This window comes from Salmo trutta, chromosome 15, assembly GCF_901001165.1.
Source record: "Salmo trutta chromosome 15, fSalTru1.1, whole genome shotgun sequence".
NCBI classification, from domain to species: domain Eukaryota; kingdom Metazoa; phylum Chordata; class Actinopteri; order Salmoniformes; family Salmonidae; genus Salmo; species Salmo trutta.
The window spans coordinates 23,048,748-23,062,199 of record NC_042971.1 but is presented as its reverse complement, the minus strand read 5'-3'; the positions used below and the strand labels follow the sequence as shown (position 1 = coordinate 23,062,199).

General features: G+C 42.9%; 1 pseudogene; it reads left to right on the top strand.

Annotated features, from left to right (window-relative positions):
• The first annotated feature begins 9,041 nt into the window (after positions 1-9,041).
• LOC115149638 (creatine kinase M-type-like) lies at positions 9,042-13,050 on the top strand (annotated as a pseudogene).
• The last annotated feature ends 402 nt before the right edge of the window (positions 13,051-13,452 follow it).

Below are 13,452 nucleotides of genomic sequence, written 5' to 3'. Positions count from 1 at the left end.
AATAAAGCATGAACATGAGTAATTATCAACAGTAAGAGCAACAGCAAAAAACAAGTGATGTTAAATATTCATCACTTAACATAAACCGGAAACAATGGGTAGCCATTCATATTTTTACATTTCCCTGGAACATTTATTTCCATGAACATTAGAGAGGTAGTTTTAAAGTTCCAAGAATGTATAAACATTAAAAAAAAAATGTGTTTGACAACTTTCCTGCAAATTCATGAAAGGTCACACAGCATGTCAGGGCATTAAGCAGAAGTATTGGAAGCGTGTTTATGAGAACATCAGTAGTTAAAGCGACTTTGGGTTCTTAACAGCGACTTTGAAACAGTGAAAAGGGCTAAATATACTGAACAAAAATATAAATGCAACATGTAAAATGTTGGTCCCATGTTTCATGAGCTGAAATCAAATATCCCAGAAATGTTCCATAGGCACACATTTTGTAACGACGGTCGTCAGGCATGGACCAAGGCGCAGCGGGTTGAGTGCTCATAATTAACTTTAATGAAAACACTTACACAAACAAAACGATGGACGACGAATACAGACTTGAAGGCTAAAGACAGCAATTCAAGAGACAACCTCCCACAATTTACAAACACACCCTAATATATAGGACTCTCAATCAAAGGCAACTAGACAACACCTGCCTTCAATTGAGAGTCCACACCCCAATTAACTAAACATAGAAACAGACTAACTACAAAGAACATAGAAATAGACTAACAGAGCAGTGACCAAAAAACCCCGGAATACATAAATCAACTACCCTCTACATAATACACACACCCCGAACCACATAAACCAAATACCCTCTGCTACGTCCTGACCAGCCTACACTAACAAAATAACCCTTATACTGGTCAGAACGTGACACATTTGTTTACATTCCTATTAGTGAGCATTTGCCCTTTGCCAAGATAATCCATCCACCTGACAGGTGTGGCATATCAAGAAGCTGATTAAACAGCATGATCATTACACAGGTGGACCTTGTGCTGGGGAAAATTAAAGGCCACTCTAAAATGTGTAGTTTTGTTACACAACACAATGCCACAGATGTCTCAAGTTGAGGGAGCATGCAATTGCCATGGAATATCCACCAGAGCTGTTGCCAGAGAATTTAATGTTAATTTCTCTACCATAAGTTGCCTCCAATGTCATTTTAGAGAATTTGGCAGTACGTCCAAACGGCCTCACAACCGCCACCCATGTGTAACCTCACCAGCCAAGGACCTCCACACACGGCTTCACATGTGGGATCATCTGAGACCAGCCACCCGGACAGCTGAATTTGCACAACTGAAGAATTTCTGCACAAACTGTCAGAAAACGTCTCAGGGACGCTCATCTGCGTGCTCGTAATCCTCTTAAACAGTCTTGACCTGACTGCAGTTCGGTGTCGTAACCGACTTCAGTTGGCAAGTGCTCACTTTCGATGGCCACTGGCACACTGGAGAAGTGAGCTCTTCACTGAAGAATCCCGGTTTCAACTGTACCGGGCAGATGGCAGACAGCATGTATGGTGTGGGGTGAGTGGTTTTCTGAAGTCAACGTTGTGTCAGTGGGGTTATGGTATAGGCAGGATCCTGAGGCCCATTGTCGTGTCATTCATCCTCCACCATCACCTCATGTTTCAGCATGATAATGCATGGCCCCATATCGCAAGGATCTTTACACAATTCCTGGAAGCTGAAAATGTCCCAGTTCTTCCATGGCCTAAATAAACACCAGACATTTCACCCATTGAGCATGATTGGGATGCTCTGGATCGACGTGTACGACAGCGTGTTCCAGTTCCTGCCAATATCCAGCAACTTTACACAGCCATTGAAGAGGAGTGGGACAACATTCCACACAGGTCACAATTAACAGCCTGATCAACTCTATACGAAGGAGATGTGTCACGCTGCTTGAGGCAAATGGTCACACCAGATACTGACTGGTTTTCTGATCCATGCCCCTACTTTTTTTTTAAAGGTATCTGTAACCAACTGATGCGTATACGTATGTATTCCCAATAATGTGAAATCTATAGATTAGGGCCTAATGAATTTATTTAAATTGACTGATTTCCTTATATTAACTGTAAATGAGTAAAATCTTAGAAATTGTTGCATGTTGCGTTTATCTTTTTGTTCCGTGTAAATACCATTCATTATTATTATTATTATTATTATTATTTGGGGAAGTTAACAGAATGTTCCTACATTAGGTTGCATTTATGAAAACTTTGGTTTGCATTACGCTATTAAAATTACATACAGTGAAAAAGTATTTGCCCCTTTCTGATTTTCTCTATTTTTGCATATTTTTTGATACTGAATGCTATCAGATCTTCAACCAAAACCTAATATTAGATAAAGGGAACCTGAGTTTACAAAAAATGGATACTTATTTTATTTATTTAATTAACAAAGTTACGCAACACCCAATTCCCCTGTGTGAAAGAGTAATTGCCCCCTTACACTCAATAACTGGTTGTGCCACCTTTAGCTGCAATGACTCCAACCAAACAGTTCCTGTAGTTGTTGATCAGTCTCTCATGTCGCTGTTGAGGAGTTTTGGCCCACTCTTCCATGCAGAACTGCTTCAACTCAATGACATTTGTAGGTTTTCAAGCATGAACTGTTTGTTTCAAGTCCTGCCACAACATCTCAATTGGGATTAGGTCTGGACTTTGACTAGGCCATTCCAAAACTTAAAATGTGTTGCTTTTTAGCCATTTTCATGTAGTCTTGACCGTGTGTTTTGGATCATTGTCTTGCAGCCTGACAAAGCTGCGCTTTAGCTTCAGCTCACAAACAGATGGTCTGACATTCTCCTGTAGAATTCTCTGATACAGAGCAGAATTCATGGTTTCTGCAAGTCGTCCAGGTCCTGAGGCAGCAAAGCATCCCCAAACCATCACACTACCACCACCATGCTTGACCATTGGTATGAGGTTCTTTTTGTGGAATGCAGTTTGGTTTTCGCCAGGCACAATGGGACCCATGTCATCCAAGAAGGTATACTTGTGAATCATCTGTCCATAGAACATTCTTCCAAGAGTCTTGATAATCATCCAGTTGCTTCCAGGTGCTTTTTGGCAAACTTGAGTCAACTTTTTGGACTACATGGTAATTCTGGGGACATACAGTACCAGTCAAAAGTTTGGACACACTTACTCATTCAAGGTTTTTCTTTATTTTTACTATTTTCTACATTGTAGAATAATAGTGAAGACATCAAAACTATAAAATAACATATGGAATCATGTAGTAACCAAAGAATTTGGTCTGATGTGTCCAAATTTGAGATTTTTGGTTCCAACCGCCATGTCTTTGTGAGACGCAGAGTAGGTGAACGGATGATCTCTGCATGTGTGGTTCCCACAGTGAAGCCTACAGTCCAAAAAAAGGGCTCCCCCGCCTCTAAATTCCCAATGTAACCACAGGTTGAAACATAACTAGAGAAGGGGTAAGGGTTGAGGAGGAGGGGTGACACTAGGGGAGGGGTGAGGTTTGAGGGGGAGGAAAGACAAGATTCATTATATGTCTGTGTTCTGTAGGACTAGTATTGTTCTCCTATCAGGGATCCTGTCTTGGGGCAGAGCATACCAAACTGGACTGCTAATGGTGCAGAAACTAAAATGGCCAGAATTTGGCTGCGTGTCTGCCTGGTATATATACTGAGGCAAAGACCTTCAGAGTTTGGTGGTCCCTGTTGTGGCTCTGATGAACAGGATCTGATCCCAAGGACTGTTACTTCATTCTTGTCTGGTCTTCAGGTAAAATCCCAACTCCTCATTTGTCCCGCAGTTGCCTCTTCACTGTTGACGTTGAGACTGGTGTTTTGTGGGTACTATTTAATGAAGCTGCCAGTTGAGGACTTGTGAGGCGTCTCTTTCTCAAACTAGACACTCTAATGTACTTGTCCTCTTGCTCAGTTGTGCACCGGGGACTCCCGCACCGCTTTCTATTCTGGTTAGGGCCAGTTTGCGCTGTTCTGTGTAGGGAGTAGTATACAGCGTTGTACGAGATCTTCAGTTTCTTGGCAATTTCTCGCATGGAATAGCCTTCATTTCTCAGAACAAGAATAGACTGACGAGTTTCAGAAGAAAGGTCTTTGTTTCTGGCCATTTTGAGCCTGTAATCGAACCCACAAACACTGACGCTCCAGATACTCAACGAGTCTAAAGAAGGCCAGTTTTATTGCTTCTTTAATCAGAACAAGTTTTCAGCTGTGCTAACATAATTGCAAAAGGGTTTCCTAATGATCAATTAGCCTTTTAAAATGATAAACTTGGATTAGCTAACACAACGTGCCATTGGAACACAGGAGTGATGGCTGCAGATAATGGGCCACTGTACGACTATGTAGATATTCCTTAAAAAAATTAGCCATTTCCAGCTACAATTGTCATTTATAACATGAACAATGTCTACACTGTATTTCTGATCAATTTGATGTAATTTTAATGGACAAAAATGTGCTTTTCTTTCAAAAACAATGACATTTCTAAGTGACCCCAAACTTTTGAATGGCAGTGTTCTTAATTAGTTATAGGCGTCCCGTCAATGGGACAGTTGTAAATCATGCAGCGCCTTGTGTCACGATTGCAGATTTTAGAGAAACAACAAATGTCGGTACATATAGGTGTCTTCTATCGGCTGAAAGCTTCAATTATTGTTTATATAACTGCACTGTCCAATTTACAGTAGATATTACTGCAAAAAAATGCCATGTTATTGTTTGAGGAGAGCTCCTAACAACAAAATACTTTTTTCACCACGATAGGTTTGATAAATTCCCCTCTGAAGGTGAAATGTGTACTTACATTCTGAAATCTTGCTCTGATTTATCATTCAATGGGTCCCAGAGATAACATGAAGTGTCGTTTTGTTAGATAAAATCATTTTTCATATCCTAAAAATGTCCATATAGCATGCACAATCGATTTTGTATTTACACTCGTTCAATTTGCAAAGAAAGGAATCTGTGAAAATCTAACCCTAAACATTGTTTCAACCAGTCAATTCACGTTCATATTTATTCCTCAGAGATCCTAGAACGTAACCAGACTTCACTATATCATTAGGGGTGTAGTATATCCTATAGGACACCAAAATTGGTCAGAGAGCGACGCCTTCATGGCACGCCGATGACATGGGCAGTCTTCACTTGATCAACTGTAACTTTGTTAAATAAGTACCAATCGGGGTCAAACAAAGCTATCTAGATAGCCAATGAGCTGGGTTTTATGGGAGTATCAGGAAACCTCGTATCTGTTGCAAAATGTAGCATATAAACTTATGCGACAGCAAGCCTTTTCCTTTTGGACAAAAATTATAAGAATATGGAGAGTTATGAAGTTATGAAAACTGGGTGTTTTGCAAATGTTGAACTTATAATATGGCTACTAATACTGGAAAAGCTAAATCAAAGTCCAAGTATACAGATTTGATGATATTCTTGCAGAAAAATATAATGTGAAGGTAAATGTCTCCTTCACAATTTGCCCAAATGTACCTGGGTGACTTCACACTAAATGTCATGTAGTTTGCTCATACTTCAAGTTATGTGTCTGCACATACACTGCTGCCATCTTGTGGACACCATCGGAATTACAACCAAAGTGATGGCTAGACGTGGGACCTTTCTGTTGCATTTCAAAGATGGTGGTAGAAAAGAAACGGTTGTTATTTTCTTTATATTTTCTTTTACCAGATCTATTGTGTTATATTCTCCTACATTCAATTCACATTTCCACAAACTTCATAGTGTTTCCTTTCAAATGGTACCAAGAATATGCATATCCTTGCTTCAGGGCCTGAGCTACTGGCAGTTAGAGTTGGGCATGTCATTTTAGGCGAAAATTGAAAAAAGGGGGCTATCCCTAAGTTTTTAAATATGAAAAGTAAATGTAATTGCAAAAATAAACTTTTTACAAATTACTTCTATTAGGCAATCCAACCGGCATAATGTTCTTGTTTTTTATTTATTTATGGATAGTCAAGGGCACATTCTAACACTCAGACATAATTTACGAATTAATAATTTGTATTTAGTGAGTCTGCCTGATCAGAGGCAGTAGCGATGAACAGGGATGTTCTCTTTATGTGTAACTTGGACCAATTTCATGTTCTGTTAAGCATTCAAAATGTAACGACTACTTTTGGGTGTCAGGGAAAATGCATGGAGTATAAAGTACATTATTTTGGGGGGGAATGTAGTGGAGTAAAAGTAGTCAAAAATATACATAGTGAAGTACAGATACCCGTAGTAATTTAAAGTATTTTTACTTAAGTACTTTACACCACTGTCATTCTGGAACAATTGGTTTGAAAATATCTTATAGGCTATGTGTCAGATTCTCTTGACACATTTGACAATGAAAATGCTGATAGGGTGATCACACTGTAAGGTAGGGAGCTACAGGTAACTGCCAAAATAAAGGAAACATCAACATGTCTTAATTGGATGTGGGGCCACCACAAGCTGCCAGAACAGCTTCAATGCACATTGGCATAGATTATACAAGGGTCTCGAACTCTATTGGAGGGATGTGACACCATTCTTCCACAAGAAGTTTCATAATTTGGTATTTTGTTAAGGGTGGTGGAAAATGCTATCTCAGGACCCGCTCTAGAATCTCCCAGAAGTGTTCAATTGGGTTGAGATCTGGTGACTCAGACGGCCATGGCTTATCGTGAAACATCAGCAAGTTGAGCAGTCTTCGTCACTGAAACTCCTGCCAGACGTGCCAACAATCACACCTATTTCAAAGTCACTGAGACCTATTCTTCTAGCCATTGTAGCCAAAATAATTGGCAACTGGGCCTGCTCAGCATTTTATACAAGACCCTAAGACATTTTACATTTTTACATTTTAGTCATTTAGCAGACGCTCTTATCCAGAGCGACTTATAGTAGTGAATGCATACATTTCATTTCATGCTATTTAATTTTTTTGTACTAAGCATGATGGGATGTTAATTCCACACCTGTGTGGAAGCACTTGCTTTCAATATACTTTGTATGCCTCATTTACTTAAGTTTTCCTTTATGTTGGCAGTTACCTGTATAATGTGAAGTGAAGGGGGACTGTGTTTGTTCTCTTTGCATTGTGAGTGTATGTGGTGAATAAGTATACTGAACAAAAATATAAACACAACATGCAACAATTTCAAAGATTTTACCACGTTACAGTTCATATAAAAAAATCTGTCAATTGAAATAAATGTATAAGTCCCTAATCTATGGATTTCACATGTCTGGGAATACATCTGTTGGTCACAGATACCTTAAAAAAAGGAAGGGGTGTGGGTCAGTATCTAGTGTGACCATCATTTGCATCATGCAGCACGACACATCAGGCTGTTGATTGTGGACTGTGGAATGTTGTCCCACTCCTCTTCAGTGGCTGTGCGAAGTTGCTGGATATTGGCGGGAAATGGAACATGCTGTCGTACACGTAGATACAGAGCATCCCAAATATGCTCAATGGGTTGCTCAATGTCTGGTAAGTATGCAGGCAATCGAAGAACTGGGACATTTTCAGCTTCACGGAATCGTGTAAAGATCCTTGCGACATTGGGTCATGCATTATCATGCTGAAACATGAAGTGATGGCGGTGGATGGATGGCACGACAATGGGCCTCAGGATCTCGTCATGGTATCTCTGTGCATTGAAATTTCCATCGATAAAATGCAATTGTGTTCATTGTCCGTAGCTTATGCCTGCCTATACCATAACCCCACCGCCACCATGGGGCACTCTATTCATAACGTTGACATCAGCAAGCCGCTCGCACACTCAACGCCATACACACTGTCTGCCATCTGCCTGGTACAGTTGAATCAAAGATTCATCTGAGAAGAGTACACCTCTCCAGCGTGCCAGTGAAGGTGAGCGTTTCCCCATTGAAGTTTGTTATGACGCCGGACTGCAGTCAGGTCAAGACCCTGGAGAGGACATTGTTTATGACAGTTTGTGCAGAAATTCTTTGGTTGTGCAAACCCACAGTTTCATCAGCTTTCCAGGTGGCTGGTTTCAGATAATCCCACAGGTGAAGAAGCCCGATGTGGAGGTCCGTGGTTGTCCTTGGCTGGCGTAGTTACACGTGGTCTGCGTTTGTGAGGCCTGTTTGACATACTGCCAAATTCTGTAAATCGATGTAGGAGGTGGCTTATGGTAGAGAAATTAACATTCAATTGTCTGGCAACAGCTCTGGTGGACATTCCTGCAGTCAGCATGCCAATTGCATTCTCCCTCCAAATTTGAGACATCTGTGGCATTGTGTTGTGTGACAAAATTGCACATTTTAGAGTGGCCTTTTATTGTCCCCAGCAGAAGACGCAGCTGTGTAATGATCATGCTGTTTAATCAGCTTCTTTATATGTCACACCTCTCAGGTGGATTGATTATCTTGGCAAAGGAGAAATGCTAACTAACAGGGATGTAGACTAATTTGTGCACACAATTTAAGAGAAATAAGGTTTCTGTGCGAACGGAACATTTCTGGTATCTTTTATTTCAGCTTATGAAACATGGGACCAACACTTTACATGTTGTGTTTATATTTTTGTTCAGTGTGTGTAAGTGGACAAAGGGAATAAAGGGTAGGGGTGTTCAAGAGAGGGCTTGAGTGTGAGATAGTGGTAAGGGAGCTGAAGAGAGGATTAAATATGGTGGATGGAATGTTGAAGAGGTTATGAGGTTGGGGGTGAGGGTGTTAAAAATATCCAATGCATAAGTGCTCCCCCTTAACTATTCCGAACAGAAACTTGACACAGTGCACATGGATATTGACTGACGTTTGTTACTAGGATACCGTTTAGTCTTTGCAGTTGTTCTATTGAATCTTCTCAACTGTCAGTGTCTGGGAACATTCTTGGTAGGTTACTATTATATTTGGTGGTTTCAAAGTCATTCAGGGGTTCCTAATGTGTCTATACTATGCTGTTTTTCTGTGCAAATTATGGACAATAAAGATCTAAAGATCAAAGTGGTTCTGTTATTTTTTCCCCTACAGTGTTAGTAACGCAAGCATGCCTTTCGGTGACACCCACAACAACTTCAAACTCAACTTTAAAGTTGAGGAGGAGTACCCTGACCTCACCAAGCACAACAACCACATGGCCAAGGTGCTGACCAAGGACATGTACGCCAAGCTGAGGGACAAGCAGACACCCTCCGGCTTCACCCTGGATGATGTCATCCAGACCGGAGTTGACAACCCTGGTGAGTGCCACACATTTCCCATACACCCCCTGAGGATAGACAATAACAACCTCAAACACCCAACTTTCAAAAGTAGAACTGAGCAGATATCCCTACAATAGTCTGCACAACCATTGTAGCCTGCTGAGCTAAAACTTAGGCATCAATCAATGATAATACCATCGCTTAAGAGATACCAATACCATAATATACACTGCTCAAAAAAATAAAGGGAACACTTAAATAACACAATGTAACTCCAGGTCAATCACACTTCTGTGAAATCAAACTGTCCACTTAGGAAGCAACACCGATTGACAGTAAATTTCACATGCTGTTGTCCAAATGGAATAGACAACAGGTGGAAATTATAGGCAATTAGCAAGACACCCCCAATAAAGGAGTGGTTCGGCAGGTGGTGACCACAGACCACTTCTCAGTTCTTATGCTTCCTGGCTGATGTTTTGGTCACTTTTGAATGCTGGCAGTGCTTTCACTCTAGTGGTAGCATGAGATGGAGTCTACAACCCACACAAGTGGCTCAGGTAGTGCAGCTCATCCAGGATGGCACATCAATGCGAGCTGTGGCAAGAAGGTTTGCTGTGTCTGTCAGCGTAGTGTCCAGAGTATGGAGGCGCTACCAGGAGACAGGCCAGTACATCAGGAGACGTGGAGGAGGCCGTAGGAGGGCAACAATCCAGCAGCAGGACTGCTACCTCCGCCTTTGTGCAAGGAGGAGCAGGAGGAGCACTGCAAGAGCCCTGCAAAATGACCTCCAGCAGGCCACAAATGTGCATGTGTCTGCTCAAACGGTCAGAAACAGACTTAATGAGGGTGGTATGAGGGCCCGACGTCCACAGGTGGGGGTTGTGCTTTCAGCCCAACACCGTGCAGGACGTTTGGCATTTGCCAGAGAACACCAAGATTGGCAAATTCGCCACTGGCGCCCTGTGCTCTTCACAGATGAAAGCAGGTTCACACTGAGCACATGTGACAGACGTGACAGAGTCTGGAGACGCCGTGGAGAACGTTCTGCTGCCTGCAACATCCTCCAGCATGACAGGTTTTGCGGTGGGTCAGTCATGGTGTGGGGTGGCATTTCTTTGGGGGGCTGCACAGCCCTCCATGTGCTCGCCAGAGGTAGCCTGACTGCCATTAGGTACCGAGATGAGATCCTCAGACCCCTTGTGAGACCATATGCTGGTGCGGTTGGCCCTGGGTTCCTCCTAATGCAAGACAATGCTAGACCTCATGTGGCTGGAGTGTGTCAGCTGTTCCTGCAAGAGGAAGGCATTGATGCTATGGACTGGCCCGCCCGTTCCCCAGACCTGAATCCAATTGAGCACATCTGGGACATCATGTCTCGCTCCATACACCAATGCCACGTTGCACCACAGACTGTCTAGGAGTTGGCGGATGCTTTAGTCCAGGTCTGGGAGGAGATCCCTCAGGAGACCATCCGCCACCTCATCAGGAGCATGAGGACACAGCAAACCTTCTTGCCACAGCTCGCATTGATGTGCCATCCTGGATGAGCTGCACTACCTGAGCCACTTGTGTGGGTTGTAGACTCCGTCTCATGCTACCACTAGAGTGAAAGCACCGCCAGCATTCAAAAGTGACCAAAACATCAGCCAGGAAGCATAGGAACTGAGAAGTGGTCTGTGGTCACCACCTGCAGAACCACTCCTTTATTGGGGGTGTCTTGCTAATTGCCTATAATTTCCACCTGTTGTCTATTCCATTTGCACAACAGCATGTGAAATTTATTGTCAATCAGTGTTGCTTCCTAAGTGGACAGTTTGATTTCACAGAAGTGTGATTGACTTGGAGTTACATTGTGTTGTTTAAGTGTTCCCTTTATTTTTTTGAGCAGTATATATATATATATATATATATATATATATAAATAAATAAGAGAGAGAGAGAGAGAGAGAGAGAGAGAGAGAGAGAGAGAGAGAGAGAGAGAGAGAGAGAGAGAGATTTTTGCTCAGAAAACATGGGGGGCCAAATAAAATCACAATCGGGCCAAATTCGGCTGATGGCCCACCAGTTGGGGAATCTTGTGTAACTTGCATTTTACATATCACACACTTTCTTGAAGTCTTGCATATTTTTACACCAGAGTGGTATATTAAAGTCAGTAAGCCTACTCCGTAGCTGTGCTGCCTTCTTACCCTCTTCTCCTCTCTCTGTCCTCAGGTCACCCCTTCATCATGACCGTTGGCTGCGTGGCTGGTGATGAGGAGTCCTACGAGGTCTTCAAGGATCGGTTGGACCCCATCATCTCAGACCGTCATAATGGATACAAGCCCACAGACAGCAGACGACTGACCTGAACTTCAAGAACCTGAAGGTAGAGACGTTCCTCTGACATGTTTTATGGGTTTCATTCACTATAGGAGGAGTACTGCTGAGCAAAAGTAGTGTAGAAAAATTGTGAATAATCTCTTCAGGACATAGGAGGTTGGGAATCACAAACTTGTTTGAGCCACTTCAAATGTTCAGGTCTAAAACTCAGTTGTGACCTTGTTTCTGTGTAGGGAGGTGATGACCTGGACCCAAACTACGTCCTGTCCAGCCATGTGCGTACCAGCCGCAGCATCAAGGGATATGCCCTGCCCCTCCACAACAGCCATGGTGAGCGCAGAGCAATGGAGAGACTGTCCGTCAAGGGTGAGCCTCCCATCTACCAATAGCTACATATGCAATCACAGGATTGTGCATTACATTTACATTTACGTCATTTAGCAGACACTCTTATCCAGAGCGACTTACAAATTGATGCATTCACCTTAAGATATCCAGTGGAACAACCACTTTACAATAGTACATCTATATATTTTTTTGGAGGGGGGGTTAGAAGGATTACTATATCCTATCCCAGGTATTCCTTAAAGAGGTGGGGTTTCAAGTGTCTACGGAAGGTGGTGATTGACTCCGCTGTCCTGGCGTCGTGAGGGAGCTTGTTCCACCATTGGGGTGCCAGAGCAGCGAACAGTTTTGACTGGGCTGAGTGGGAACTGTGCTTCCGCAGAGGTAGGGGGGCCAGCAGGCCAGAGGTGGATGAACGCAGTGCCCTTGTTTGGGTGTAGGGCCTGATCAGAGCCTGAAGGTACGGAGGTGCCGTTCCCCTCAAAGCTCCGTAGGCAAGCACCATTGTCTTGTAGCAGATGCGAGCTTCAACTGGAAGCCAGTGGAGTGTGCGGAGGAACGGGGTGTCGTGAGAGAACTTCGGAAGGTTGAACACCAGACTGGCTGCGGCGTTCTGGATTAGTTGTAGGGGTTTAATGGCACAGGCAGGGAGCCCCGCCAACAGGGAGTTGCAGTAGTCCAGACGGGAGATGACAAGTGCCTGGATTAGGACCTGCGCCGCTTCCTGTGTAAGGCAGGGTATAGCATGAACCTACAGGATCGGGTCACCGCCTTGAAGCTAGGTAGTAAGGTGAACAAAAGGGAGTTTATTGGAAATATAGATAAGGCTCGTATTAACAAAGTGCTGATCTCAGCTACATTTTTTCCTCCAGAAATAATATGATTATGGATAGGTGGGGACCTGAACCTATATCAGCACTCCCACTCTGAGACGCTTTGTGGATACAGGTCCAGAATTCTTAGTGAACAGCTTCTAGCTGTTAAGAGTGTGAGGAGGGTAGAACATAATATTGAATGGCTTTCTCCAGCTCTAAACACCCTGGACGGTGTGTTCAAGGGAAAGCACTACCCCCTGAAGGGCACCACAGATGCCAAGCAGGACCAGCTGATCAATAACCACTTCTTGTTTGACAAGCCCGTCTCCCCCCTGCTGTTGGGTGCTGTTATGGCCCGACTTTAGAGTAATCTGGTACCCAGAACACAGACCCATTTCCTTTTCTTCCTTCTGCCATTTTTTCTCACTTTTCTCCTATTCAGCCAGTAATGTCCTGGGATCAGCATTCACGGTAGTCGGGCTTGTCTGACAGATGAGGCATCACATGGGTTGTTAAAATGTATCAGTAAAAGTTATCATTGAAACCGTGGTCCAATAAACCTAATCTCCATGAACAAATACAGATGTTGACATCTTTCTTGGTCATGCAATCAAGATAACTCTACATTGATTTAACACTTGTGCAGTTAACACTCTTGTTTTATTGTCTCACACTACACTAATATAGTAGTGTGCCCTATTATTTAATTAGGCAAGTTGGTTAAGAACAAATTCTTATTTACAATGACGGCCTACCCCGGCCAAACC